The sequence below is a fragment of the Centropristis striata genome, chromosome 18 (genome assembly GCF_030273125.1).
Source record: "Centropristis striata isolate RG_2023a ecotype Rhode Island chromosome 18, C.striata_1.0, whole genome shotgun sequence".
Classification (NCBI taxonomy): domain Eukaryota; kingdom Metazoa; phylum Chordata; class Actinopteri; order Perciformes; family Serranidae; genus Centropristis; species Centropristis striata.
The window spans coordinates 22092991-22118888 of NC_081534.1; the positions used below are offsets into that span (position 1 = coordinate 22092991).

General features: G+C 38.6%; 1 protein-coding gene and 1 long non-coding RNA gene across 2 annotated transcripts in view; one reads left to right on the top strand and one right to left on the bottom strand.

Moving 5' to 3' along the window:
- The window catches only part of LOC131991096 (uncharacterized), a 68962-nt gene that overhangs the window by 20230 nt on the left and 22834 nt on the right, over positions 1-25898 (bottom strand). The gene's annotated exons all lie outside the window — the stretch shown is intronic.
- The window catches only part of kcnk3a (potassium channel, subfamily K, member 3a), a 42137-nt gene that overhangs the window by 14324 nt on the left and 1915 nt on the right, over positions 1-25898 (top strand). The gene's annotated exons all lie outside the window — the stretch shown is intronic.

The window sequence follows — 25898 nt, forward strand, 5'->3', positions numbered from 1 at the left end:
TCCCTGTGTGTCAAAGTGTTTAATGGATTTTGCGTGTTATTTTCAGCACTTGCAACGCTCGGCCTCTTTAATTAAAAGCGCCTTAACAATAATGCTTAGATTGTAGCATTAAAGGCCTCGGTTTCCGTGAGCTGTGGGTACAAAGTGAGTGCACGGAGAGAAACATACACAGCTATTATTGGCTGAGAGAGCTTGTTGCTGTTCTGGATCTGAAGGAGTAACGTCTGAGAAAGTTGACAGAAGTGACTCTCATTGCTGCTGCTGCTCCGTTCACATGACCAGCGAATGTTTACCTATTGTACGTCTGCTTTATGCTCCGCTGCCTCAATGGAAAGTTGAGTGCTTGCCTGACTCACTAAACAAAACATGACTTTGTATTTATTAGACTTCATAATCCAGCGGGGGCTGACTGGAGTTTAACCAAATAAAATAGTACACAGTAGTGAGATCTGAATCTCGTTCACTTGAAGTTTCCTACTGATTCTCTTCCAGAGTATAAATATACACTGCGTGACGCGTGAAGTCTCTAATATACTGCGGCAAACTGATTCCTGTGAGATTTATTTGGCCAGAAATGAGAACTCCTTTTTTGTTCTGTGAATGGAAGAAATAATCTCATGTCCTGGAATATTAAATTATGTGGCTCTTTACAACCCAGAGCTTTTAGTGAGGACTGGACACAGACACTCTCAGGAAATTTGAGATTAATGGAGATCTGTCCAAACGCTCCAGACACTAAATATGTTAGAGCTCCATCAACATGAACTGTATGCAGGAAAAACATGCTGGAGAAATGTAGAATTACATCTGGTGAAGACTTTCTTCACATCTGTAGGAGTAGTTCGGCTGTTAGAAAATGCAAACCACAGATAAACTTGCTTTGTATCTTGGTCCTGTCTTTTTTAAATACTTTATTTTCATCTGTCAATGTACATGGTATCAAAATAAAAGATCAGATTTGCTACGGAACTACAACAGTGACAGTTAACTGAGGTGTTGGGGAGGGAAATGGCATTGAAACAACAAGTTTTGGCACTAAAAATGTTCAACTGCAAAATAAAACACAAACATTTAAAAATTACAATCTCACAATCATTTTATGTCATTTTATGCATTTTGATTGGGTTTTCAATTTCAATCTTTACATATTTCCTTGATGTCTGTCTTTTTTCAATGACAGTTTTTTTAAAGATTTTTACAATGTCACTGGTTTTCAGTTTCAACTTTCTTTCTGTCACTCTTTTTGCGTGGAGAGGAGGGGCATAAGGGGAGGGACAAGGAGGGTGCGATTTGCATATAATTCACTGTATATGCAAATCAGTCTTTAACATATAGTTAAAGAATTGTGAATATTAAATGCAAAGCACTGCCAAACAGGAAAAGACAACAAAAACAAAAAAAATTTAACATAAAATAAATATGCCTTGGTTGCTGTTGCTGCCATTTTTTAAATGAATATTGTCATCACAACCACATTGAATTGTGGGATATTTATGTTGGTGTAGTGTCCATTGTTTACATAGTGAAATATTTTACCGAAAATAGTTGCATATAGTGCACTAGAGGTGGGAATCACCAGAGTCCCTAAGATACGATTTTATCCCAATTATTGCTTTACAACATATTGCGATTTTACTTTTTAACTGCATTTTGTGTCCACAAAAATGTAATTAAATCAAGAATTGTTTTGTTAAATAAGAGAACATTTTCAGTCTATTCATCTCACTTGAGTCTTTGTACTTCTCCACATCGAAACTTGGCGGCCATGAATCGATACAATATTACCATGCAGAAAATCGCGATACTATGCTGTATCGATTTTTACCCCCACCTCTGTAGTGCATTTTGCGGTTTTGGATATGCTTAAAAATCTCCCATACCGTTTTGGTGCACTAAATATCCATCCAAAGTTCATTGTATACGTTTATGTATATGTACGAAAAGGTTGATGGCTAATTCCTCCATCCCTGTCTTCCTTTCCTGTCCAGCCCTATTGCCTGTTAAGCGTCTTTGAGTGTTTAGAAAAGCGCTATATAAATGAAATGTATTATTATTATTACTAAATAGCATTAAGTCTGGAGCCACACAGAGCTAAGGAGTTATTGTGTATATTTCTTGTTGTCAATAAACCCCATTAAAAGATCAAAACCAACCTGTATTTCCTACCTCTCCAATCTTGAAGATCTAAATCTTTAAAAATGAGTCACAAATATATAGTTTTGTTCCTTGAAAAGGCTAAACAATTGTGTCAAACCACTGAGCACTGTCGTGGAGTAAACTATGCTTTTGTTGGGGACTATTTTCAGCTGGGGGATTAACACACGTGCTCTGGTGAGTATATACAGAAGCCGGACAGTGTATGTGGGAGATATACCAAATAAAGTATAGTGCTCATGTTTATAGGAAAATGTCACGTGTGTTTTAAGTGTTTGGACGAGCATGGAGCTCTATGGCACAGAATAAGATCTATCAAGCTCTGGTTACACAGACAACACTTGTCAGGGGGATCAAATCATTGAAACTTAAACTTTAATATCGAATAATATTGCATGCTGGTATTTCTTGAGTATTGAGTATTTCCACAGTCACACAGTCTTTGTGTGCATGGTATATTAATCGAACACTGAACTCAATCTAAGCTTTTTCCTCTGATTAATAACAAAGACCATCAGTGTGTGCTGACTGACTGAGACTCGAAGTAAAATGAGATATGTAACCTGCACCTCTGTGCAGAGTCGACTGAGTGGCTGTTAAAGTGTCATAGGGCTGTCTGTGCAGCTTTGTCACTGTGTTTCTCTTCTCTTGACCTGAAAAGGAAAGGTATTGGAAACTTGTTCGGTGTGCTGACAGTTCAGCTGGGATGTTCTTCCAGGAACAATGCTGGTAATAAGGCTGTGGCTATTGTGGCTCTTTGCTTTTGAAGCGGAGTGCGTATTGGAGTGAAATGTTTTACAGGGAAAGTTTAGTATTTATATGCACTTTCTCTACAGTCAGTGTTGCCAGATTGGAAGATCTTTCCATATATTTAGACTGAATATCGATATAAAATATATATCGCAAAGTGAGAGCAAATGTTCAGTCAAAGTCAAAGCCAAATATGACATGTCACAAGTAGTTTTATAGAAACTGTTTATTTTAGTGAATTTAAATACTGTATAAAAACAGGAGTACCTTAAATATTTGTATGAGAAAAGAATAACGAACATTACAGAAGAACTAAATATGACAAACCCTAAGGGCAGCATTTATATATAAAGAAAGAAAAAAACTGAACTATATTGATATGCAATATGGTCTAATTCCATATCACATTTAAAAACATATCGATATATTTTTTATAACGATATATCGCCCAACCCTAATAGAGACTAATCGGGCCACCAATCTCCTGAATTTGATGGCCAAGGTAAATTTTCAATTGTAAATGTATGTAAAAAAATAAAAATAAAAATTCAGAAAAGGCAATTTAGCCTTCCTTAACTGTGACACTTGAATGAATAAAAGTGTATTAATGAAATGACATTAACCAAATTAAATTAACTAAATAAACATATAATAATAATACCATCATTTACTTGAATTGAGAATAAAAACGCCTATAATTTTATCCCAGTGCTAAAACTACATGCCAAGGTTTAGGAAAAAGACACTTCATGGTTAAGTTTAGTTTAAAAAAAATGATCATGTTTTGGGATAAATATGTTACGTTACTGAATGTGTGCACATCGGAACATTTAGAGAATATAAAACTGGCACTTGCATGATATAAAAAATGACTCATAAGGTCGCTTTTCATCTCAAACTTTGGTGGAAGTCCTGTGTTCATGGAGCCATCCACCTTCCTCTTTGTGTGGACGCTATCGCTATCAATAAATGTTAACATAGCAGCCCACTTAATTTGATGACAGCTGGGAATGTTCAAGGCTCTGATTGGGCTGTTTTATGTCAGTTATATCTGGCGACACTGCCTGCAGGTCACTCATCAAACTCACATTTACAACATTTAACAGCATGTCTCTCCAGAGATGTAGTCCCTTAGAAATTAAATGCATTTGTTTTCCAGACAGCTGCAGTTCACATTCTATGCAAGCATTCATCTTTAAAATCCATGCGAGCCATTTCCTATGAAGTGGCTCACAGGACGTGTATTGTGTTTGGCAAATTATGCAGAAGACCCCCGACAAAAGCATCAACAAGACATTTTTTTCTCAATGATGCTTAAAAAAGACAACGTTAAAGCTTACACGGAGCCGCAAATTGTCTGCATTTATTTCTTTGAGAAATGTCTCAACGCTGATGGAAAATTTGCACCGAGGAGCTCATTATGTGTACATTGGTATGCATGTGGTGTGTATCTGTATCCTATGCGTTTGAACTCTTTTCACCCCGTTCGATAAGCATTAGAGCTACCGTATGAAGCCACAGGAGTCATGTATAAAATCCCACAGCTCAGTGCACCACAGCGAAGTTTCTGAGAACCAATATCTGAAAAATAATCACCTGTTAGCGGCTCTAAATGACAAATTTAATCAAAATTCCACCAGTTGAAGCTACATTGCAGGGGGACAAAAACCAAAATCACAACAAGCCACTGCTGCTATAAAAAGCCGATACACAGCTAGTCACACGACCACACCAGAGAAACTCTCCCCGAGGAGCCCACAATGTCATGAAACAGCTCTCACACACATTTCTCTCCGACTGGAGGGAGAGGGGGGGTTTATACCAGCCGGCTGCGTGTTGATTATGTGCCCAAAGCACTGAGCTGTCTCTCCCCAGCGCCCAGAGATGGTGGAGGAGCCTCAGTAGCCTTTTCTGCCTCAGTACATACACGTGCCAGAAAAAATCTTTCCACATCAAGCATGTTAGGCTCCTCAGCAGCGTGGAAAGCGTCTAAACACTGAGGTGAGAGGTGAGAAGCTAATACTGTATGTTTATGGTTCACGGACAAAACGGAGAGCTTTCATTCCCGTCCTTATCATAACAACCCGAAGTGATTTTCTCACAACTCACTGGCTCCTGACGGCTCCAACCTTCTCCTCGTGTCGAATGCTTTGGTAACCCGGGCGTTGTATTAACTTTACTCCAACTGGCTCAGAGCGGTGGAATGATTCGGTCAGACAGCGCCAAGCGACTGTAGCTCTCCTGGCATATATACTGTCTCCCAGGGGAATTTGTTTTCCAATTTGTTTCCAGCATCTGCTTAATCTCTCAACAAGCCAACCTGGATGAAGTGGACTGTCACACACCGAGGCCTAATGATAATAACAATAACAGTGATAGGTGAGTTGTGTTTACCCCCGGAGGCTGCTATCAGAGTGCGAACTTATGAGTACACATTTAATATCCATACAAAGAAGGGAAAAAAATCACAAGCGCCCTGTGACAACCTTGGGCTAAAACAACAGGCTGCTAACCTATTTTCTGCAGAATAATCCTAATATCACAGCTGTCAGCAGTGATGCTTCTGCTGCTCATTCACATGCTGGTTGTGTGCTGGTGGAAAACAGTTCTGGAGTATTTATTGTTCATGGCGATTTGCACTAGTGGGGAGCTGCTGAAGCAACGTGATTGGTCAAAGATGCATTCAGGCAACTGTGCTGACCAATAAGTACACTGGCTGCCATGTTGACTTCTGTCATTTCAAGTAGTGAGCTGGTTTTACTTGTGCCATCTATTTATTTATTTTAAAAAGGGATAATGTACATAAATCATCATTCACAAATGTATCCGACTTAAGGGCTTGTTTTCATCTGCAGTCCCTTTGCCAGAATTTTTTGGGGCAGCCAGGAATGATAAAGATTGTAGAATACATGCAAAAAACACACTACATTATGGTAAAAAGCATATAAAAATAGTAATAAATAAATAATAATAACGTGTGGAAAAAATCCAGATGGAAGATGTAAATACGAAAACAGTAGAGGTGGGAATCAGCAGAGGCCCCATGATACGATTTTATCCCGATACTTGAGTCATGATACGATATTAATGAAGTTTTAAGCATTTCGCGATATGGTGAATATTGCCATACAATATATTGTGATTTTACTGTTAAACTGCATTTGGAATCAAGAATTGTTTTGTCAAATAAGATAAAATTCTCAGTCTATTCATCTCACTTCAGTCTTTTTATTTCTCCACAATGAGAGTCAAACTCACAGACTGACCAACAAAGTATTCAACTGAACTGAACTGTTATGAAACATGTATGGACGACAACTGCAGCATTTTCTCAAACTTTCCTCAACTTTAAGCTTCACTGCTCTGATTTTTTTTTTTACAATGAAACATAAAAAAAGCAGAACTTTGCAGTTTTATTTCAACATCTTCCTGACGCACATGGTGCCTATAGATTCCTTAGATCTTCTAGTTTTATGATACCATTATCTCCAGTACATTTATAAAAGGCAGTTATGGCCTCCAGAAGAAAAAAAGAAGAAAAAAAAAAACTGTGAAAATAGTGACGGTACTTCAGAACGCTAAATACTTACTTACCAACTCTTGATTTCAGTACATTTAGGTCAAAGGTGCAAATAGCATCAGTGCTGATTGTTGGTTCAAAATTAGCTAAAATGTTATGAGTTACATGTTGGGGATCCCATTGCTGTGATGAACCACAATAGAGGAAATCTTTCAGAAAGAAGTAGCTAAGTATTCCAAGAACTTTTGTCAATGTAAGACAATTCTGCACCTCACAATTAATGACTCATAAAGAAAGTGGTGTGTCTGCTGCTGTATCCAGCGTAGTTAGTGGGCGTTCAAAGGAGTTTGAGTCTTAGGCTACATTCACACTAATATGTTTTTGTTTTAAAATGCACAGCTTTAGCTATGTTTAATCCTAGTGTCCACATTACTCAGTTTCTGAACCCCTGTCCTGAGACTTTTGGTAAGTATAAAAGTTAAAAGTTAGCAGAACTTCTCTCTTTTGATCTCTCGATTCCTTCAGTCAATTTTCTACAAATCAAGGAAACAAAAATATTATCTCACCGTTCATAACGGCCAGCTCTTCATTCTATCTTTGATTGTGGCTGATCAGAACATCAATAACTATATTCAGCTTCTGACATGTTAATTAGATAAAACATCATATAAACTAGATTCGACCATAAAGGATGTAGAGGTCAAGGTGGTGAATGGGCGTAAATTACATTGACGTTTCATCTACTTTTACTTTATGTTGTTATTTCTTGCTTATGTCTATGTTGTTTTTATTTGTTTGCCTTTTGTTTTAATTGTTGTTATTGGTGTTTAAATCTGTTTCTTCTCCCTTTCCCTTTGTCGTAATTAGTTGTTATCCCCTCTGTTTTTGTTTTTTAGTTTGTAATAATTTGCTTTGGCTGATTATGTTTTCCTATTCTTGTCTTCACTTGTTCTGTCATCACTGTAGTGCAAAATAAAATAAAAAACTTTAAAATAAAATTTCATGCAGCCACAGAGCAGCAATTAATGTAATTAACTGTTAACTAGGAACTTTACTTAAACCATAGTTTAAGTTTAACCCTAACCTGTACCATGCTGTGCCTGCTTTGACACTTGATTCTCAACAGTGACGGATCATTTCTATTTGTGTTAGTGGGTTAACTGATGATCAGTAAACTGAAGAATGTGATGTCTGGTTCAGAAATTTGACTCATCTCTGCCCAGCGCTGGTTCACTACGTCTCTTCCTGTAAACTGCCGATTACTTAATGGACTAAGAATAGAGCTTTATCCAGTCACTGGATGTTTTTTCTTCTTTCCAATTTTGGTCAAATATCAATTGATAAAGCCTCTGAGTAATATTTGTTTTTACTACTCCACACTAATGAGGCAGCACCTCCCTCTTTGGAGCGATCTAAACACAAAGCAGGGAGCTTTTAAACTCCTTCTTTGGTGCTCAAACAAAGAGACATTTAAACTAGCTCGCCAGTGAACCTACCGGCTATCATTGCAGCATTAAAAAGTAATGGCTAGTGATGTTTATGGTCTTTGGTTACTGTGCTCTGTGTCACCCTTCAGAAAGAAAACAAAACTGTTGAAACATACTCTAGTTACAGAATGAAAAGAAGCCAAATGTGACCCACTGAAGCCTTAATTTACGAACAATATGTCCCAACAGAAGTCATATTTTTGCCTTTCAGACACTGAAAACTGCAAATGATTACTGCAGGATGAGTTTCAACACTATCTTTTGTTGAATTCATATTAGATACATTGCTACTATGTGAATATGATCTAATGAATCAGGGGGACAGTCTGGCTGTTCGGGCTCCTAATGAATATCAGGCTGAACTTGAGTGAAGTGACATTTGCGAGTCCTTATTATTGTGGTTTTATCCTTCAGGCTGTCTGAGTTCGCCACATAAGAAATATCAACCAATAACATAATAAGCGAAGACATCCTTAGAAACAAACGTGCCAATTACATGCATTTTTCCTCACACTGCTGCAGTACAAGATGCATGATAATAAAAGGTACTTTTGCATTAAATTACCTGTCGGATAGAAAAGTCAAATATATCAAAAACACAATACCGCGGTTGCAAAAAACCTTGTTTCTCCAAGTAGGTTAGAACAAATGTTACGGATGGATTTGCAGATACTGTGTGACCCAGGTCTGGTGAGGTGAACGTGCAGCTTGAGCGGAGGTGGAGCTGATGCTCCCTGTCTGTCTGCTCTCGCCATATGGGCGGCCTGAGGGCAGCGGTTACCTCACCAAGGTGACACGGAGACCCGACACACAGTCAAAAATGGATGGTCATTTAGAAATAGTTCAGACAAAGTTACAACTCTCGACGAAACACGGTTTGATTAGCAGTTTGTCCATATGCACGACACGTTAAAAAATAATAATAAATACAATTAGCCAGGGCTTCAAGGTCACTTCAGCAGGGATGAACCTTTTGCTTGTAATGGAGATAAAAACTATATATACAAAAAAGTCTCTCAGGGCAACTGACTGTGTATTAAGCTCTTACCATTCTTCATATTTTTTTACTATTATTTGCCGCATTTCTACCTCATGGTCAGCAGGGCTCTACTCGGCTCATTTTTGGCTTTTCCATTGGAGAGTTTTAGACGCCACGCCAGACCAGGTTCTAAGAGAGCTGAGCCGATACTAGTTAAAACACTGCAGACCATTGATTGGTCAGAGGGATCCATCACTAGGTGACTCAGAACATCTTGCATTTTTTTTTTTAATTCTCTGTGTGAAATGTCTTTTTAGTCATCAGACTATCTTGAACTTTTCAGCTGATCTATTCTAGCCAGAACTGTCATTTTAGTCAAACCTATTTCACATTTTATCATATCATTATCTGATGAAAAACACAGATTTAATGATTAAGAATGCAGCTTTGCCGTTACTGTGCAAGAAATTCTGTGTGTAAGAAATTCCGTCACGCAGACCTGGCCTGTTATGAGAGCCAATCTGCACCTCCCAACATGCAGAAATATGCATTAAACCAACTCATATTTCAACAAAACCAAACCACAAACTTTATGCATTAGGCTGTGGTCACACATGAATATAACATTAGCAATTGCTTGTCTCCCATTTACGTGCATTCTATGTGACCAAAGGAGTAATAGAAAGAAAATCTACATCTTTGCATCGTGTGGAGTTCAACTGTGATGAGCTGTATGTGTGGTGACCCCACCTGGCTGTCAAATTTGCTACACACCAGCAAACTGATATCCGTTTGTGTCTCATCCTGCAATGGCCACATTTCGCCCCAGCAGGCGATGGTCACCTGCCCGCATTTGCATATGTATGAGCCTGAAGACTGAGATAAGGACTGCACTCAAGAAAGTGATGGACTAAACCCCGCAGTGCTGATAATATGTGTGTGTGTGTGTGTGTGTGTGTGTGTGTGTTTGGAGGGAGGGAGAGATAGTGTGAGAGATGGAAAAAAGGCCAATGACAAACATGTTTCGTCAGAGTTTTCGTAAATGAGGGGTACTATCTCTAGTGGAAAACAAAAGAGAGAAAAGGACCTGGTACCAAAAGTACGTTGTACCAATTCAAGTCAACACAAACCATACAGTTAAAATGTGGAATTAAAGAGCGCTACTTTAAGGAAATGTAGAAAAAACACAGAAAATCTGTATCTAAAGTCATGGAAAAAATTATTAGACGACCCTTGTTTTCTTCAATATCTTTTTCATTTTAATGCCTGGTATAACTAAAGGTACATTTGTTTGGACAAATATAATGATATCAACAAAAATCAAGAAAACCCATGGAAAATGTCCAGATATCAGCTCTCAAATTAAACTCTTATGAGCTATTTTTGTTGTTATCATTATATTTGTCCAAACAAATGTACCTTTAGTTGTACCAGGCATTAAAATGAACAATAAATTGAAGAAAACAGGGGTGGTCTGATAATTTTTCCCCATAACTGTATATAGAATATTTTGCACTTGAAAATGTGTCGCTATTAAAGCCCCTTGTTTCTTTACCCAACCAACACATTCAATCTATCCAACACTGAGTCCATTCTGTGAAAGACAGTTCTCTTATGAAACAGCATTAAGTCAGACAGCTTTCACTGTTTTCTATATGTCAGAGAAATAAAATAATGAGAAGAAAAACAACAGACAACATTTTGTTCAGGACAGAGGATCAGGAACAGCAGACAGCACAGTTAAGGGGTTCACATAACACCTTAAGATCCATTACTTGATTTAATTGCATTTAGTCATTAAGCCAGGTGCCAGCATTAGCCCCATGCATCACATGACATGACATATGATAGCTTTACACTGTGGCGACGAGCCCAGTCAGACAGCTCCGCCAGGACGTTGATGGGCACTCATGTCTCCAGTAGAAAGCCATTTTAAAGGACCACACACACTCTTTGTGTTGATGTGAGTGCCACACACACATTTCTTCATGTGGGTTTGTGCATGTGTGTATCTAAGTGAGAGTTTAAAATCAGCCTCCTTTGCTGCAACTAACAATTTACGTAACATAATTTGACCAGTTTTGAAGTTGAAACTAAATTATTAAATTATTTATAATGTGGAGTTAAATGGTTAAAGTGTTCCCTACGGTTTCCTTAGCCCCATGTGGTTGGCTTCAATAAAAATGATTGTTTTCTATTAAATATTTCATGGGTATAGTTATGAGGTTTAGGAGATCAGCTACAACACACCCTTTTGTAAAAGTTAAACTATTTTTTTATTTCTATTTTTTTTTTTTAAGCATTTTTGCACTATAAATACATTTAAAATCTATTTATCGTTACAGTTTTCATTGTAAAATGAGACCTTACTTATTTTTAGATTGGTACATACACGAAGATTTTCAAATCATAAGCAAGTTTTTAAAAAGTCTTGACGATTTAGTCAAGAGAACAAGACAGTTACTGTTTAACAATCATGAATGGGGATCACAGGGATGTGAGGTCTCACAGAAATGTGTGAGATTAAACATGACTTTAGATACAAACCAATATGGTGGCAGCCTATTGACATCAGCTGTTTGCACTCTCTCTTTGCACGAAAAAACAAAAACAAGAGAAAAAGAATAAGAATAAGTTGTGGCTGAAGAGATGTGTAGACATTTCAAAGTGCGCGATGGAAATAAAGTTTTATTGTTCTTAACTTTTTTATATTAACAATTCTCCGATCGAGTCAGCAACATTAAGATGATGCCTGTAAGCCACTTAAACTACAGGATCATTTGGGGAGATAATCTGTTCAGACCAGCCTTAAATTGGGAGAGGCAAATCAGACCCAAAATTGGCCCAATTACGTCCTAGTGTGGAGCCAGCATGAACCAAGTTTCAAACAATACAGTTACAATTTCATGACAATGAAAAGTTTGAAATTTAGCCAGAAATGTCCTGACATGTCCTGTTGGAACTCTTGGGAATACATTTCTCAAAAAGGCTCACTTTTACAACCCTGAGTCCTAAAGTTCAAATGTTATCTAAAATTAAAGTAAAACAGAATGCAATAATTTGCTAATCCTTTTTTAAATATATGTATTTAACCTCTTAAAATCCACCTGCCCACCAGCAGGAAAGGATAAGGTTAGGGGTTTTAACTGATAGTAGTAGTAGTTCTGATTGCCAAGGCCATGCCCAGCTGCCTTGCATTGTTAATGAAAGTTTAAAAAAAAAATTTGATTCATGATTCAGATCCACTCCAAAATTTAAATGGTTCTTCTTTTGGCCCATGCTACACCCAAGTTTCATGAAAATTGGGACAGTAGAGCTTCCATGATTTAACAAACATACAAACAGAACCAAATCACCTCATTGGTGGAGGTAACATTTTCTTGAAAAGGATCCCTTAAATGCTGTACAGTCAGTTCTCTTTGGACAAACACACTGTTCTTAATAACCTCAAACATGTTTGGCATTGATTGTTATTGTACCAGGCTGATTAACAGGTTGGAGTCAAAAACATCATAAGGATGACGGAGATAAAGCTCCTTGCAATACGTACAGGGCGTGATTTTTTTTGGTTGCATTTTTCAATGAAAAGTCTTTGTGTAACCAGGCACTGATGCTTATCATTGTGCCTACGTGTGTTCCTCTCATTTAATCCAGGGTTTTTCCATATTGTCTTCCTTTTTGCTGCGTAAACTGATCTGTATGTGTTATGCGGTGCCTCCCCTTTCGCCAGCACATGTCAGTTTGGCTCAGCATCTGCTCCCTGAGAGCAGCTGAACGAGCTGAACCGGGGGCCAGAGCGTGCACGCATATATCAGAGGCATCAGGTGACAGAGGCAGGTGACTGTGCGGCACAGGCTGCAAAGGAAGAGCAAATACATCTTTGAGTTAGAGAGTGATGGGACGGAGGAATATAGAGAGAGAAGAGGGTGGGAAGTCAGGACTGAAAGGGAAATAAATGTGGGTGAGGGAAAAGAAGTAGTGAGATAGCAAGAAGCAGCAGCTATTTTTAAGAAGAGCATCCAACTGAATAAAACATTACCCGACTGCAGTCCAAATTACCAGAAATCACAAGGCAGCCGTGAAATAACCATGTCAAATTATAGCAGGCCTGTCACATATGTTTTGTTTTTTAATGGCACCAAGCTGGAATATTTTTCACATGCAATTTCTCTTATGCAGGACTGCAGAGACTCCCCCCCGGAGTGTTAGGATTAACAACCATAAAATGTTGTTCATGCTCTACAGTATCAGCTGTCTCTTCACCGTCATGTCTGCAAAAACAAAACGCTTGTTTGCAGTGCGAATGGATCAAAGGCAGTTAATAGTGTGTGAATTTTTGCAGTCGTCTCCTGATTCACACTTGGCCCACTTCCTAGCCTAGATGTAAGTGTGTCTCGGCTCTTTTTATATTCCACAGAAAATTATCCTCGTCATCCTCACCACCATCATCAGCAGTGACATCTGTGACTAATTATGCAGACTGTAGTCCAGGAGGCAAGTGCTTCCCGACCCTTTCGGTCAGCCCCTGGAGACGAACTCCTTCGACACTCATTTTCCTAATTTGCTCTTTGAGTTCATTTTAAACTGAATTATATTAAACATAATTATAAAAGTGGGTATTCATTGTTCAGTTATTTTTTTTAAAAGTGGCAGAATCATAATGTTTATCCATTACTTTGAGCTAACTATTTATCCATTAATATATATTTTCTGAATTACATGTATGTGCATGTTGCTATTTCGAGTTATCCATTACTTTGAGCTATCTATTTCAAATATTTATCCATTACCTTTTTGCTAATTCAAACTGTTTATCCATTAACTATTTCAAACATTTGCCTGTTAGCTAACCATTTAGACTGTTTAAGCCCTTTCAACAGTTTCAGTTATTTACTTATCTTATTTGTTTATTAAATACTTTTAGCTGCCAATTCCAAACATGCTAGGTGTAGCTATGTCAAATCTTTATCCATTACTATAAGCTAACTGTTTAACTCCTAATTCAATACTTTAGGCAAACTATTTCAATGGTTTATCCATTAGTGCTACTTTTGGTTTTAAGATGAAGTTCATCCATTATTTGAATAGCTTTTTAAGTGTTTATTCATTTTCTAGCTAGCTACAACCTAGCTAGCGTTGCTACATAATTTAAACTGTTTATCCAATACTTTTAGCTAACTATTGGCTATTAGCTATCTTAAAACATTTCCCATTATTTTTTAGCTAACTAATCCCGATTATACCAAACCCTTAGATGAAGTTCATCCTTTATTTTTAAATAGCTGTTTATTATTTTTGTTTAGCTAGCTACAACCATTATTTCTAGCTAACGTATTTTTAACCATTTATCATAGCTAACTGTCAACTGAGTGTAGTTTTAGCCACCAACTTCAGCAATTTTCTTTTATTCCTTTAAGCTAACCAATTATGCATTAAATTGCTAACTATTCCAATGATCCATTATTTTTAAATATTTATTTGAGCTTTTAATCCATTACTCTAAGCTATTTAAACAGTGTATCCATTACTAGCCTGTTATCTAACTATTGTAGTTGTTAAATGTACATGTAAGCCTTTGTTGTTTACTTTTAACTAACTGTCTGCACTTTTCTGCTCTCTTGCTAGTTTTCACATTCTGTTACAGTAACTGCAACATGTCAGTGTGTCAGAGCTGACTCATTATGTATAAAAAAATCTTAATTTCTCTATTTTTCTAAGCAGTTTAGCTACTCTACAATCTTTCCACGTCTCCCCAGGGCGGCACAAGTATCACTGGTTGGGAATATCTAGTTTAGGCGCATAATGGAGATTGGTTAGACGATAGGGCACATTGGCACAGTAACCATGTCATTATTCCGTGTATCCCTGCTTATTTTTACTTAATTTGTCAACATTCTTGGCAGTGAAGGGAATGTCTGTTTGCTCTCCTGCCAGCAGTTTACCACAGGGTTTTTAGGATCTATTCCCTAAAGAAACTATTTCAAATTCCAGTATCAGATTACGCAACATGTTCTCACTTTCTGTTCACTCTTTCTTTCTCTCTTCGTGCCCACACAGGCACACTTTTAAAGCAGATAGCCCAAATGGACTGCTGGAAACAGATACGTCTGTTATTTGAGTTGACCTCCTGAAAGCCTGGAAAGAAATCCTACATTAGCAATGACGACAAATTAAAGACTTCCTCCCCTCTAAATTAAGTTTTAAAGCTGTTCCTTCTTTAATGGATCTTTTTATAAATTTACAACAGTGTACAACATGAGTTATGTATTAAAAATCAGTTTCCCTTCAGCTTTATTCCTAGTCCTTTCATGTTGCTTCACTTCCCCTTTATATTTCATCCCTCATGTCCTCTCCTACCCTTTCCTCCCCCTTTCCTCTTCCCCCTGCTCCCCCGTTGTGTACAGTATCCGTGTACGTGAACCCCATTTTCGTCCAGCTGTGTTGTGAGTTTTAAAACAAGTCCATATCAACTGTGTATCAGGTACATAAATCACGTGATTTATTTAATTAGCTAACCCTCCCAGAGATCTCACACTCTGCTTGGAATGCCTTGCTTACTGACCTCATGGAAAACTGCGGCCTGCCAAGGTTTCCTCTCATATCCCCTAAAAAGGAACCTAAGGAGTACTTTTGGAAATAGACTCTGATAGGGATTTTTTTTTCAGTGAAAGGAAAACATAAGACAAGGGTTGTTGGACACACACAGATAGAGATTGGGGCTTTTGATAGAAGAGCTTCTGCAGATGTATTGCACGATGATGAGAGGGTTGACTACAACAAAGACACGTTCGGGGAGTGGAGTCGCAGTTCTCTGATCTAACCGCTGGTCGCTTTGGTCTTCAGGCTTGTGATGCTTTAATGTTTGGGCCTCAGCTGTGTGCTGGACGAGAGCACATGCTCCCAGGCCAGATTTGGAGCCCACACAGGGGTAACCGAGTTAAAGTGAACCCAGACAGACGCTTTGCCAATGTGCTGTCTCCTCTGGCGTTACATCAGATTGCTTGTGATGAATACATCCCGTATCCTTGCACTTTCTCTCTCTCTTTCTCTATCTTGCACTGGCTCGACGGGCTCATCGTTCACTGTGGGGGCTTATAATGAAAGTTTGATTAGAGAGATTATTCTTACTATTTTACAGTCTGCTGACAGAAACAACAGAGTGATATCGAAGTTGACACAGCTGCCATCATTACTGAAAAATAGCAAAATATATCCCAGCAAATATTCCGATAGAAGTTGAAAAGCCAGTATGCATATAGAGCAACAAAATGACTGATGTTTCATGTCATTTAAAGGCACTACCACTGCATCTTAATTTGGCACTGGCTTAACTATCAGAGTAATTGGGGTTAGCATCACGCTCAAGGACACTGTCACGTTGTATAGAGAGGGGAGTCGGAGATTGAACCCCATCCCTCCAATAAGACATCCTGCTCTACCTGCTTTTCAAAACTGTTATTGTATCAAATTTATATTATCGAATATCAACTAAAATTGTATTACATTGTGTAAATGTTTGAGCTCTTCTTGTTGACATTGAACCTGCACCCCTTTTTAATTACACTAAGCCACCTTCTCCATACAGAACATTTCAAATTAAACTACAAAATATGTTGTTTGCAACTGCTCACCTGTACAACACCATGACAATACATAAGATGTATAACTTTAATGACACTGCAAAGGTTAAGCTTTCACAGTCATGGTTAAAAGAAACTAACGTTGACTGAATGTTCTGCTGAAATTACAGATGCTGTCATCTTTCTTTGGAGGACAGTGTTCATCCATCACACGCTCTGATTTGGTTCATGTCAATCAAAAAATACCTTATCTAAAAAGGTTGTTTATCTACATTTGGCTAAAAAGTCTCCTCACAAGAAAAACAACAGAATTTGTGCTTTGTTGAAACAGTTAATACTGTTTCCGATTTTGCGACCACAACCTTTGTGACCTTGTGGATAAAGAAAAGTGCGGGGTACCGGACACTCTCTGTCCTTTGACCTTCACATCAGACAAACCCTTAAAAAAAAAATCCTTTTACAGGAAAAAAACAAGAGAAGAAAACCACAGGGAGAGTGATAGTAAGTGTCCGGACATGCGAACATTCCATAGAAACCCTAGATTCCATAAATTCCAAAAACGTAACCACTTGGTTTACAAAACTGAAAATAAAACCTGAAGAAACTGCAACCGGCTATTTAATGTGCTGACAACAACCTTCTGCACATAAAGTAGGTGGAGCAGGGACTGTATGAACCACATGCAAGCCTGATAACTGATAACGGCGACTTAATGGGCTGATAACCTTTAAAACGGATGAAGTGATTTGTTTTACAGAAGCAAAAATTTAGTCAGTGTTAGTGACTGGAGCACAGTGATGCGGTTATCACATTACAGGTTACTAATGAAACAGCTATGTTGTTACTGTCGTTACATACGTTCTGAAATTCAACACTCCAGTTCGCCTCTCAAGAAACACATAAATAAGCTATTCTCCTATAAAACCATTCTTTGATGACAGGGTGACTCAAGTGAGTGTTTTGTTCTGTTAAAGGCATATATAACATTATATTGTTTATCTTGCATTTATGTGAAAAATGCATCTCAGTCAATTTTGTGCAGGAATGAGGGATAGGAAGAATATATGTAATTAATGCATTACTTTCAAAAAGAGTAATAAGTAATGTGCAATATATACAATATGTTGCTGTTCTACTTTCCACCTTTGCTGCCCTACTGAATAATACTTCCCCAAAAAGATTAAAAAGACTTTTTTTCGAATCTATAATTCATTGAAAAGAAATGAGGTGACTTTGCTTCTTTCTTATTAATTCACGATTGCTCTCGTTGACTTTGAATATTGATGTTTTTCCCCCCAATAAAACGTATTCCTGGAATTCTACGCTTTCTCACACATGGACATTACACAGCAGCTGTCAGCAAGGCCCTGTGGGTCAAAAGCTGGACGGAGTAATGGAGGGAGGCGGGAGGACCAGAGCTTGTGTTTGAATGCCTGAATAAACAATCACGGGGTCGTCTGGAGTTTGAGGTGTCTGTGACTGAGAATTGATGGGGGTCCGCAGGTCCACGCTGTAGATCGAGATGGGACATCGTTCGTGGGAAATGCCGGATCATAGTCGACTTGTGATGCAACGTCTTTGGGTGTTATCGGTGGAAATGCTTGATGCTTACAAGTGGGCAAGAGTTACAATGTGTCGGGTCGTGAAATGATATCTCCGGTCGGATGCAGCTGGAGATGAAAGCAATGCTGGGAAGCAGAGTGGACTGCTGCTCAAAGACAGCCTGTACCCAACGATGGGTGTTTATTTCCACGGTAGTACAGAACATTCCCCAATCTGCGCGGCATTTTCAGGATGGTGTAAACGTAGATAAGAGTGACGTCATGCCGGGATGGCTGCTCGGGCCACCTGTACGGTGAAGAACTAGGACAGCCATATAAGGCTGAATATTGTGATTCTGTGTTACACCTCTGAGCACACTTCAGCATTGCAAAAGGAATTTGTTTACTGAGCACGACAGAGATACACACTTAGCGTCCTCTCTGTAGAGCTGTAAATTATTACAACAACTCCAGTTACTCTGCTTCAACAGGAAACTAACTGCTGATGTGAGGACTTTAAAAAAAAAAAACATTATTCAAAACTGGTGACTTATCTATAAAACTGTCATAAAATACTGTCATAATTCCTCCTGCGAGTGTGTATTTTGTATTCCTGTAAAGTGTTTTAGTATATATTGATTATCAGTGTTTCTCTATCAGGGTCATAATTTCTCACAGAAGACATGTGACTCACGTCTCAAGTCTCAAGTCCTAAAAAAGTCCTTAGTAAAAGCAAGTCAAATCCAATGTCAAGTAACTTTCTCCCCTCCCAAGATACTACAGTCATACCCGCATTATACGCTCTTAATAAAGAGAAAAGACAAGGTATTAGTTACTGTCCAAAATCAATATTATTGGTCATTGCATTGGACACCCTCTGTCCTTTGATCTCACATCCAGAGAGAAAATACCCTCCAATAAAAGCCTTTAAAGGGGAAAAACAAGAGAAGAAACCTCAGGTAGAGCAACAGTAAGTGACTGGATATGCATATGTTCAGTAATGTAAGGTATTTAATTGGGACCATCGTGGTTTTCCCCGAAACTTTACAAACAAAACTGAAAATAAAACCAGACAAAAAAGCAGACGAAACTGCAACCGGCCCCTAAATGGGCTGACAACGCCCTCCTGCACATATAGTAGGTGGAGCAGGTACCTTATGAATTATGTGTATAAGTGTGTATGTAAGGCTGATGGGCTGATAACCTTTGAAACAGGAAAAATCATTTGTTTTACAGCAGCAAAAATTTAGTTGGAGCCCAATCCACATCCCTTTTATACATAACAGCAAACACGTTGTATATTTAAAGGGATAGTTCAGGATTTTGGACATTAAGTTGTACGAAATGTGGATGCAAAGCTATTATTAGCTTACTTTCAGAACATCCAAACTACTTTGCGTGTCGGAGTTCTGGCCGGTTCAAATCATAGAATAGATATGAAACTACAAGGGTGTGTCCACTAGAAAGTCACCCATTCTACCACAAAACAATAATCATCATGCATATCAGAAACCAACTTCACTTAGCAATATTTAGTATCTTGAACTAAAAAAAAAGCCAGTAAATACAATGCCAGCACGTAGTAATACCTGCCAACAGAATAGTGGAGTAATAGACTCTGCCAGCTTGCTGGATCTATCTATTTAACGATTTAAACAGGCCAGAAATCTGACACTGGAGATAAGAAAGTAAGCTAATAGCGTCGCATCCACTACACTACTGGCACTACAACTTAATGTCCAAAATCCCGAACTATCCCTTTAACCATATGAGACGGTATCTGTTCATTATACCTGTGTGGTTACACCAAAGATCCAGTCGGCTAGTGTTTTCACCTTTGCCTCTCAGTCTGGAGTGAAACCCTGCACCACACACAAACACACACACACACACACACACACTGATGGGCATATTATACGGCGTGGCACTGGCTGGTCTCGGGGGTGCAGAAATGTCTGAGGACATTATCAGTCACCACTGAACCCCAGAGTGCTGCGCTGCCACCAGCATTTCTGTTACAGAGTCCTGAAGTCTCCTCTCCAGAGACTCTGTGGAGACTTTTTGTTCGATGTATATAAACACGCCATGTTTCGTAACATCATTTGTAATCCCAGTCCCACTGGTGGTGTGCAAACATCTGTATTTCATTTTACATTTTTTACCTTTTAGGGGTTTTTTTCATGTTGTGGATGTTTTTTTTCTTACTCACACATTGCTTTCTACTCCTGATAAATTAGCCCCTGATGAATGCGCCGCCTCTTTGAAAACCCTGCCCCATTAGCTGAGGTGATGTGCTTGATGAAAAGGTAGCGCTCCTCATCTTGTTGGCGAGAACAAATTGTGCCTTGTAATCAATGAAAATGTAATTGAGTGACAGAGAGCTGGAGCCCTAACAGGCACATTATGCCATTCTTTGATGTATTATCAAAGCCCTGTTTTTTATCCCTGCCTAATTAATCAGTATAATGAAGACTTTGGATGCGCTGTTGTGTTTTGGAGGCAGATACCATGAGGAAGAAAGTGTACGCACTGAGCTGTCATCTTTGGAGACAAACTCCTGATCACAGGACTAAACGGGGAAACAAAAGCCAGCATCAACAATATAATTTGCTACACATGAGCCGTGGTTGAAGATAACTATTTAATTAGAAAATCAGATGAATTAGACGGTGAAAAAAATGTGTTGAAGACTTGAAATTGAATCTCTTAAATTACATTGGCAACGTTTCAGAATAGCAAACAGATCATAAGGGAATATCTCTCCTGTCTGTGAAACGACTTGTTTTGAAGCATCTAAATTAGCCTGTTGCTAGAGGCTTTAGCTTAAACGATTGGCTGTAAATTATGATTCTGTAATGAGAGGCAGCAGCAGCAGGGAGGAGGGAATGACAGTTTAGAGTATGGTGCACCTGCTGACATTTATAAGCCCGAGCCTCCCCTGCCTGTTAGTTTTGCCTAAGAAGTATTTTAAAGGCTCTTATCGTCTTTCAATGTTATGCAATTTTCATATTTTCATTCACATGATAATTACAGAAATTAGGTTATGAGACAATCAGCCCCGGGTTTCGGCAAAGTCTTTGATTTGTGTTGCAACGATCCTTACGCAAATTGAGAAACCGAGCTAATTTTAGAGGGAATTACTGTTTCCTGAGGAAAAACCTGATGTCCTCTAATTTTCCAGATGTCTCTTTTGTGTTTTCCCCTGTCTGTCCATGAAATATGTGCAAATAGCTGCAGCCAAACATGTTTTTTATTAATACTTTAGGCATCTGGGGTTCTTCCGATGTCAATCAAACCTCTGTGGTTCATTGTTTTTCCACCTTTCAGAGCAGTGAGGCTGCACTTTTTTCCTCTGCCGGTGGCAATGACTGTAAACAGAGCGAGCGGCCCTGGTGGCTCTCCCCCGCGTGCCAGGACAAGCCGTGGACACGTCCTCCTGTCTCATGATAACTTTGTCACTGCTGTGGGGGAGCGGGTGAGGCTTGGGGAGGATGAGCTTGTCATGCGGGTCTCTCCACTCGCTCACACGGCGGCGGGACTGCTGGCCTTGTCGCCTCCAGCTCCTGCGTCTGCTGTTGACGAGCGCCGCTGTCACTCCGGTCGTCCCCGTGTCTCGATAAGCGTCTCCCTGCTGCTGACAGCTCCTGACAGGCTGCAGCTCAGCGTGTGCGCTCACCTGAACACACTGTCCTGCTCTCAGTGTAATGAATGGTCAATACGTGGATTTGTCTTATTTGTTTACAGCCGTGGACTAAGAATATACTTTTATTTTAAAAAGGAAATAACACTATCTTTATCTTAAAATGTAATTTAATTATAGGGAATAAAGCTCACTCACGTTCAATTTCATTTTATTTTGAAAATAAGTGCTGTACACTGCATAGAGTGGTAGAAAGTAGCTAAGTACAATTACTAAAGTACTGTACTTAAGTACATTCTGAGGCACTTTTACTTTACTTAAGTAACTTTAAACTTCTACATTTTGTGGCACATAATGTACTTTTTACTCCTACTTTTCAGGTCGAGATTAAATATAAAAAGCATGATCAATTTAAAGGGATAAGACTTTTTTGAAAAATTAAACCTCCAACAGTATATTTAGTGGTTAAAATTAAACACTGCTTACATAAATGCATCAATACAAACATATTTAATAATATATGTAGAATATACTTTACAATCTCATTGGGTCCATTCTGCATAACGAGTAGTTCTACTTTTGAGAATAGTTTTATGCTGACACTTTTGCACTTTTACTTGAATACAGGACTTTTACTTGTACTGCAGTAATCTCACAGTGTGGTATCAGTACTTTTACTGTAAGGGATCTGAATACTTCTTCCACCACCAACTGTATAGGAAGAATTGTTTTTTGTTATGAATAAACTTCTATAAAGTGTAGTATGTAGCAGACTAGTGATTTTCTTCCTTGCCTCTTGCCCATTGTCAGCTGGGATTGGCTCCAGCCCCTCATGACCCGAGTTCGGAAAACCGGTTAAGAAAAATGAATGAATGTAGCAGATTGGGAGTCCATTCAGGGACTGATTGTAAACACAATTACAAGTTTCTGGAGGGAATGACTGAACACAAAAAACACAATAGTCTCATATCAAATAGTATTTCCGTTGGATTTAGCCAGGAGTATAGTCAGAAGTAAATACTTGTGCAAGGTTGAAGTAAATGCAATTTATATTATAATATTTCCTGATTCAGTGCTTGAGGGAAGTGTTGTACCTTCTCAAAAGGAAGTAATAATGCAAATTCTTCTTCTGAGAGTTCTGATTTTAATATATATTCATGATGGATCAATAGAACGCATTAATATTAAAATAGAGACCTGAGCTGAAATGTGGGGGAGCAGACTGACCATATAGACTTATGCATTTATGATTAGAAGAAGAAGAAAAAAGCCAGTCAGTCTGTTATAATAAAAGCCAAAGGAACTTGATTATTATTTGTTGGTTGAAGAGATGAACATATTGTAAAACACATGGGGAGGAAGAGATTCTCCATTTGCAGCAGGGGTACTTGGATCAAAGTCTGGAGGAGCGCTGTTAATCCGAAAAAATAGGAATTCGACAGAAGAGTCAGCTGTACATGATAACACCATTATTTCAACGTAGGTTTAGGAAAAGGTCAAGGTTTTGGGTTTTGGGTTACTTAAACTACGTCACGTATGTAAGTGAAGTAAGCAATTAAATTAAATCTGTATAACTCAATGCTGAGTTTTGGTTTTACACAGGACACAAACAGTCTGTTTCACACGGCCATCCAAGCTGACTTTCTCCCAACTCAGACTTTATTGCTCTTTATACTACAACCCTTATTCCAAACAAGTTGGTACACTATGTAAAATATGTATATCTACAGTTTGAAGATACCATTCATGTCTTTGTACACTTTTCAATTGACTATGATTAGCAAACTATTGTATTCTGTTTACATTAAGACCCAACTTTTATGGAAGAAGTGTTGTACTCTGACTTCCAGTGGCCTTGCCCTGATTATCTAATATTACAGCACTGACAGAGCAGCCAAACCATGGAATTACAACTTCCATGTCAGTCACATGAGGCAATTGGACTTCTCCCCATTGACTAATATTGTAAAAGTAATCGCTAATATAAAATATCTAAACTAAATGATTTTAATTAATAAATTAAGTTGTAACAATTTACCATACTTGCATTAAATAGCATCCAGTTTAAAATCCATTCAAATTAACAAATTAGGATTATACTATCTTCAAGATCATCAGTTGGCCGGAAGAACGTTCTCTGTGTAAAATGCAGTGTAATAAATGGACTACTTATCAGAATAGAGTACTCGTCAGTCATCTTTCTGTCATCAGAAAATGGGATAAATGTCTTTGAGGGAATGAGATTAAAAATAGGCAATGCTGCTAAGTAGCAAAATGTCTCTCTGCTCAGTGAGCGGGTCAGGTTTTTCCTTCCACAGAGAGATACATCAGTTGTAATGGCTCTCATGTTGGCGGCCCAACTGGGAACGCTTTAAACAGATTTGGCACCAGACAGACAGATGGCTCGACCGCACGGATCAGCGTGACAATAAAACCAGAGCCCAAAGAATTAAATCAACCCCCGGAGTAATTACATTCAAACCATTGGTCAACCTTTTCCATTTGCTGATCCCATTGTTATCAGGGACATCATCTCTCGGCTCCCGTGTGCAACAGGTCCACATGTGGAGAATATATATCTCAGGCGGTAATGGCGTTGCATGCAAGGGCGCCATATCCTGTGGGACAATCGGAGTGAGAGGATGACGTTATGAGACAAAAGGTTGACGCTTAACCTGAAATGTGCCGGAAGGAAGCGCAAATATAACCTGAAATTCATGAGCTCCACAGTGTCAGTGCAAACAGAGTCAGCATGAGTCATCAACGGCTGGTGGCGAGCATTCACTAGTATTCTTCACGCTCACTGTACAAAAACAGCTGACAATACAATATATCTATAAAGTAAATTGTTTATTAGCCATTTTCAATCAGGCTATGGCATGACATGTGATGTGCTATGAGGATGCTTACTTTACTCTTTACTACTTTAGTTTTGGGGTAAATTTATTTTCTTTTGTTACTGTCCAGTATTCTAAGACGTACAACAATGGGGCTTTTTAAGGACTGCAGGACAAGGAGTGATTTTATTAACCCATTGTGCCCAAAAATGCATTTAGTAGAAGGAAAAAAATGCCACAGCATTTCTTCTAATTGGCGGAAAGTCTTGAAATCTGGTAACAAATGTGTACCACTAGATACACTAGGGACATATTCACACCACTTTTTGAAATGTCTTATTTTTCCCAATCCATACTGTTTTTAAAAAGACCCAAAAGTGTGCATGTGCTAATCTGCTGCAGATGTGGATATCTGTTATCCATATCTGTTTTTTTCCCAATCTGCCTTGATTTTTTGACTGTGAACTCAAACCATTACATTGCATTGCGGCTGAAGGCTCTACTGCACATGGTGACGATGCGGGCAAGACAGAGAGTTTAGGCACTAAAACTACAAGGTTCAATCCTAAAAGATTATGATTTAATTTCACATAAATGGTTACTTTGTTGGGTAAATAACTCAATGTTGACATTTGATTTCACACGGGGCTTGAACAGCCGTCACGGTTGAAAACAAAATTGACAGTTGCATGGGAATGTTATCTTTAGGAGGCCAGATTGGCATTTGTCTACATCTCTGATATTAAGCGTGTTATGAGTTCATATTTTCCACATTCTTGTAACTGCTCCTTCTGAGTTACAGCCTTTTCTTAGACTATATAGCATGATAAGAAATACTGTTTGAACAGTTTCAGTTGGGGCACAAACGGGTTAATTATCTCTGAATTTTGTGGGCGATCTCTATTCTTGTTTTTGTGTTCTTTGTCACTGTTCAGAGGACTCAGTGACGCACAGGCAAACCACACTGATGACTTGTTCTGTTCTGCTGTAGGGCTCTTATAATCCAAAGATTCAAAGGGCTGCAGGACAAAGAGTGATTTTATTAAATAAACAAAACAAGGACCAATATTTGTACCCTGTTCTGCCCTGTTTATTTGATCTGGAAAAATGTAGAGGACTAATTAGGTGCAAATGTACTCATTAGCTGAAGGCACTCCGCTGAGACCAATTGTCAATGAATTATTCAGGCTCTCTCTCCCATACACGACATCAATACTTGGCCATTCCCACCACGCTGCTGTGCATTCTCATCTTCAATTGCGTTCTGCCACTGCAAAATGAAGAGTCTTTGAATTTATAAGACGTGCTGCTCAAAGAATACAAATCATTTATGTCTGTCTGCTCAGGGTTTGACTATCTTCCCCAGCCTGCAGCCTTCTTTTCTCAGACCCCTGTCCTCTGCTCTGTAGA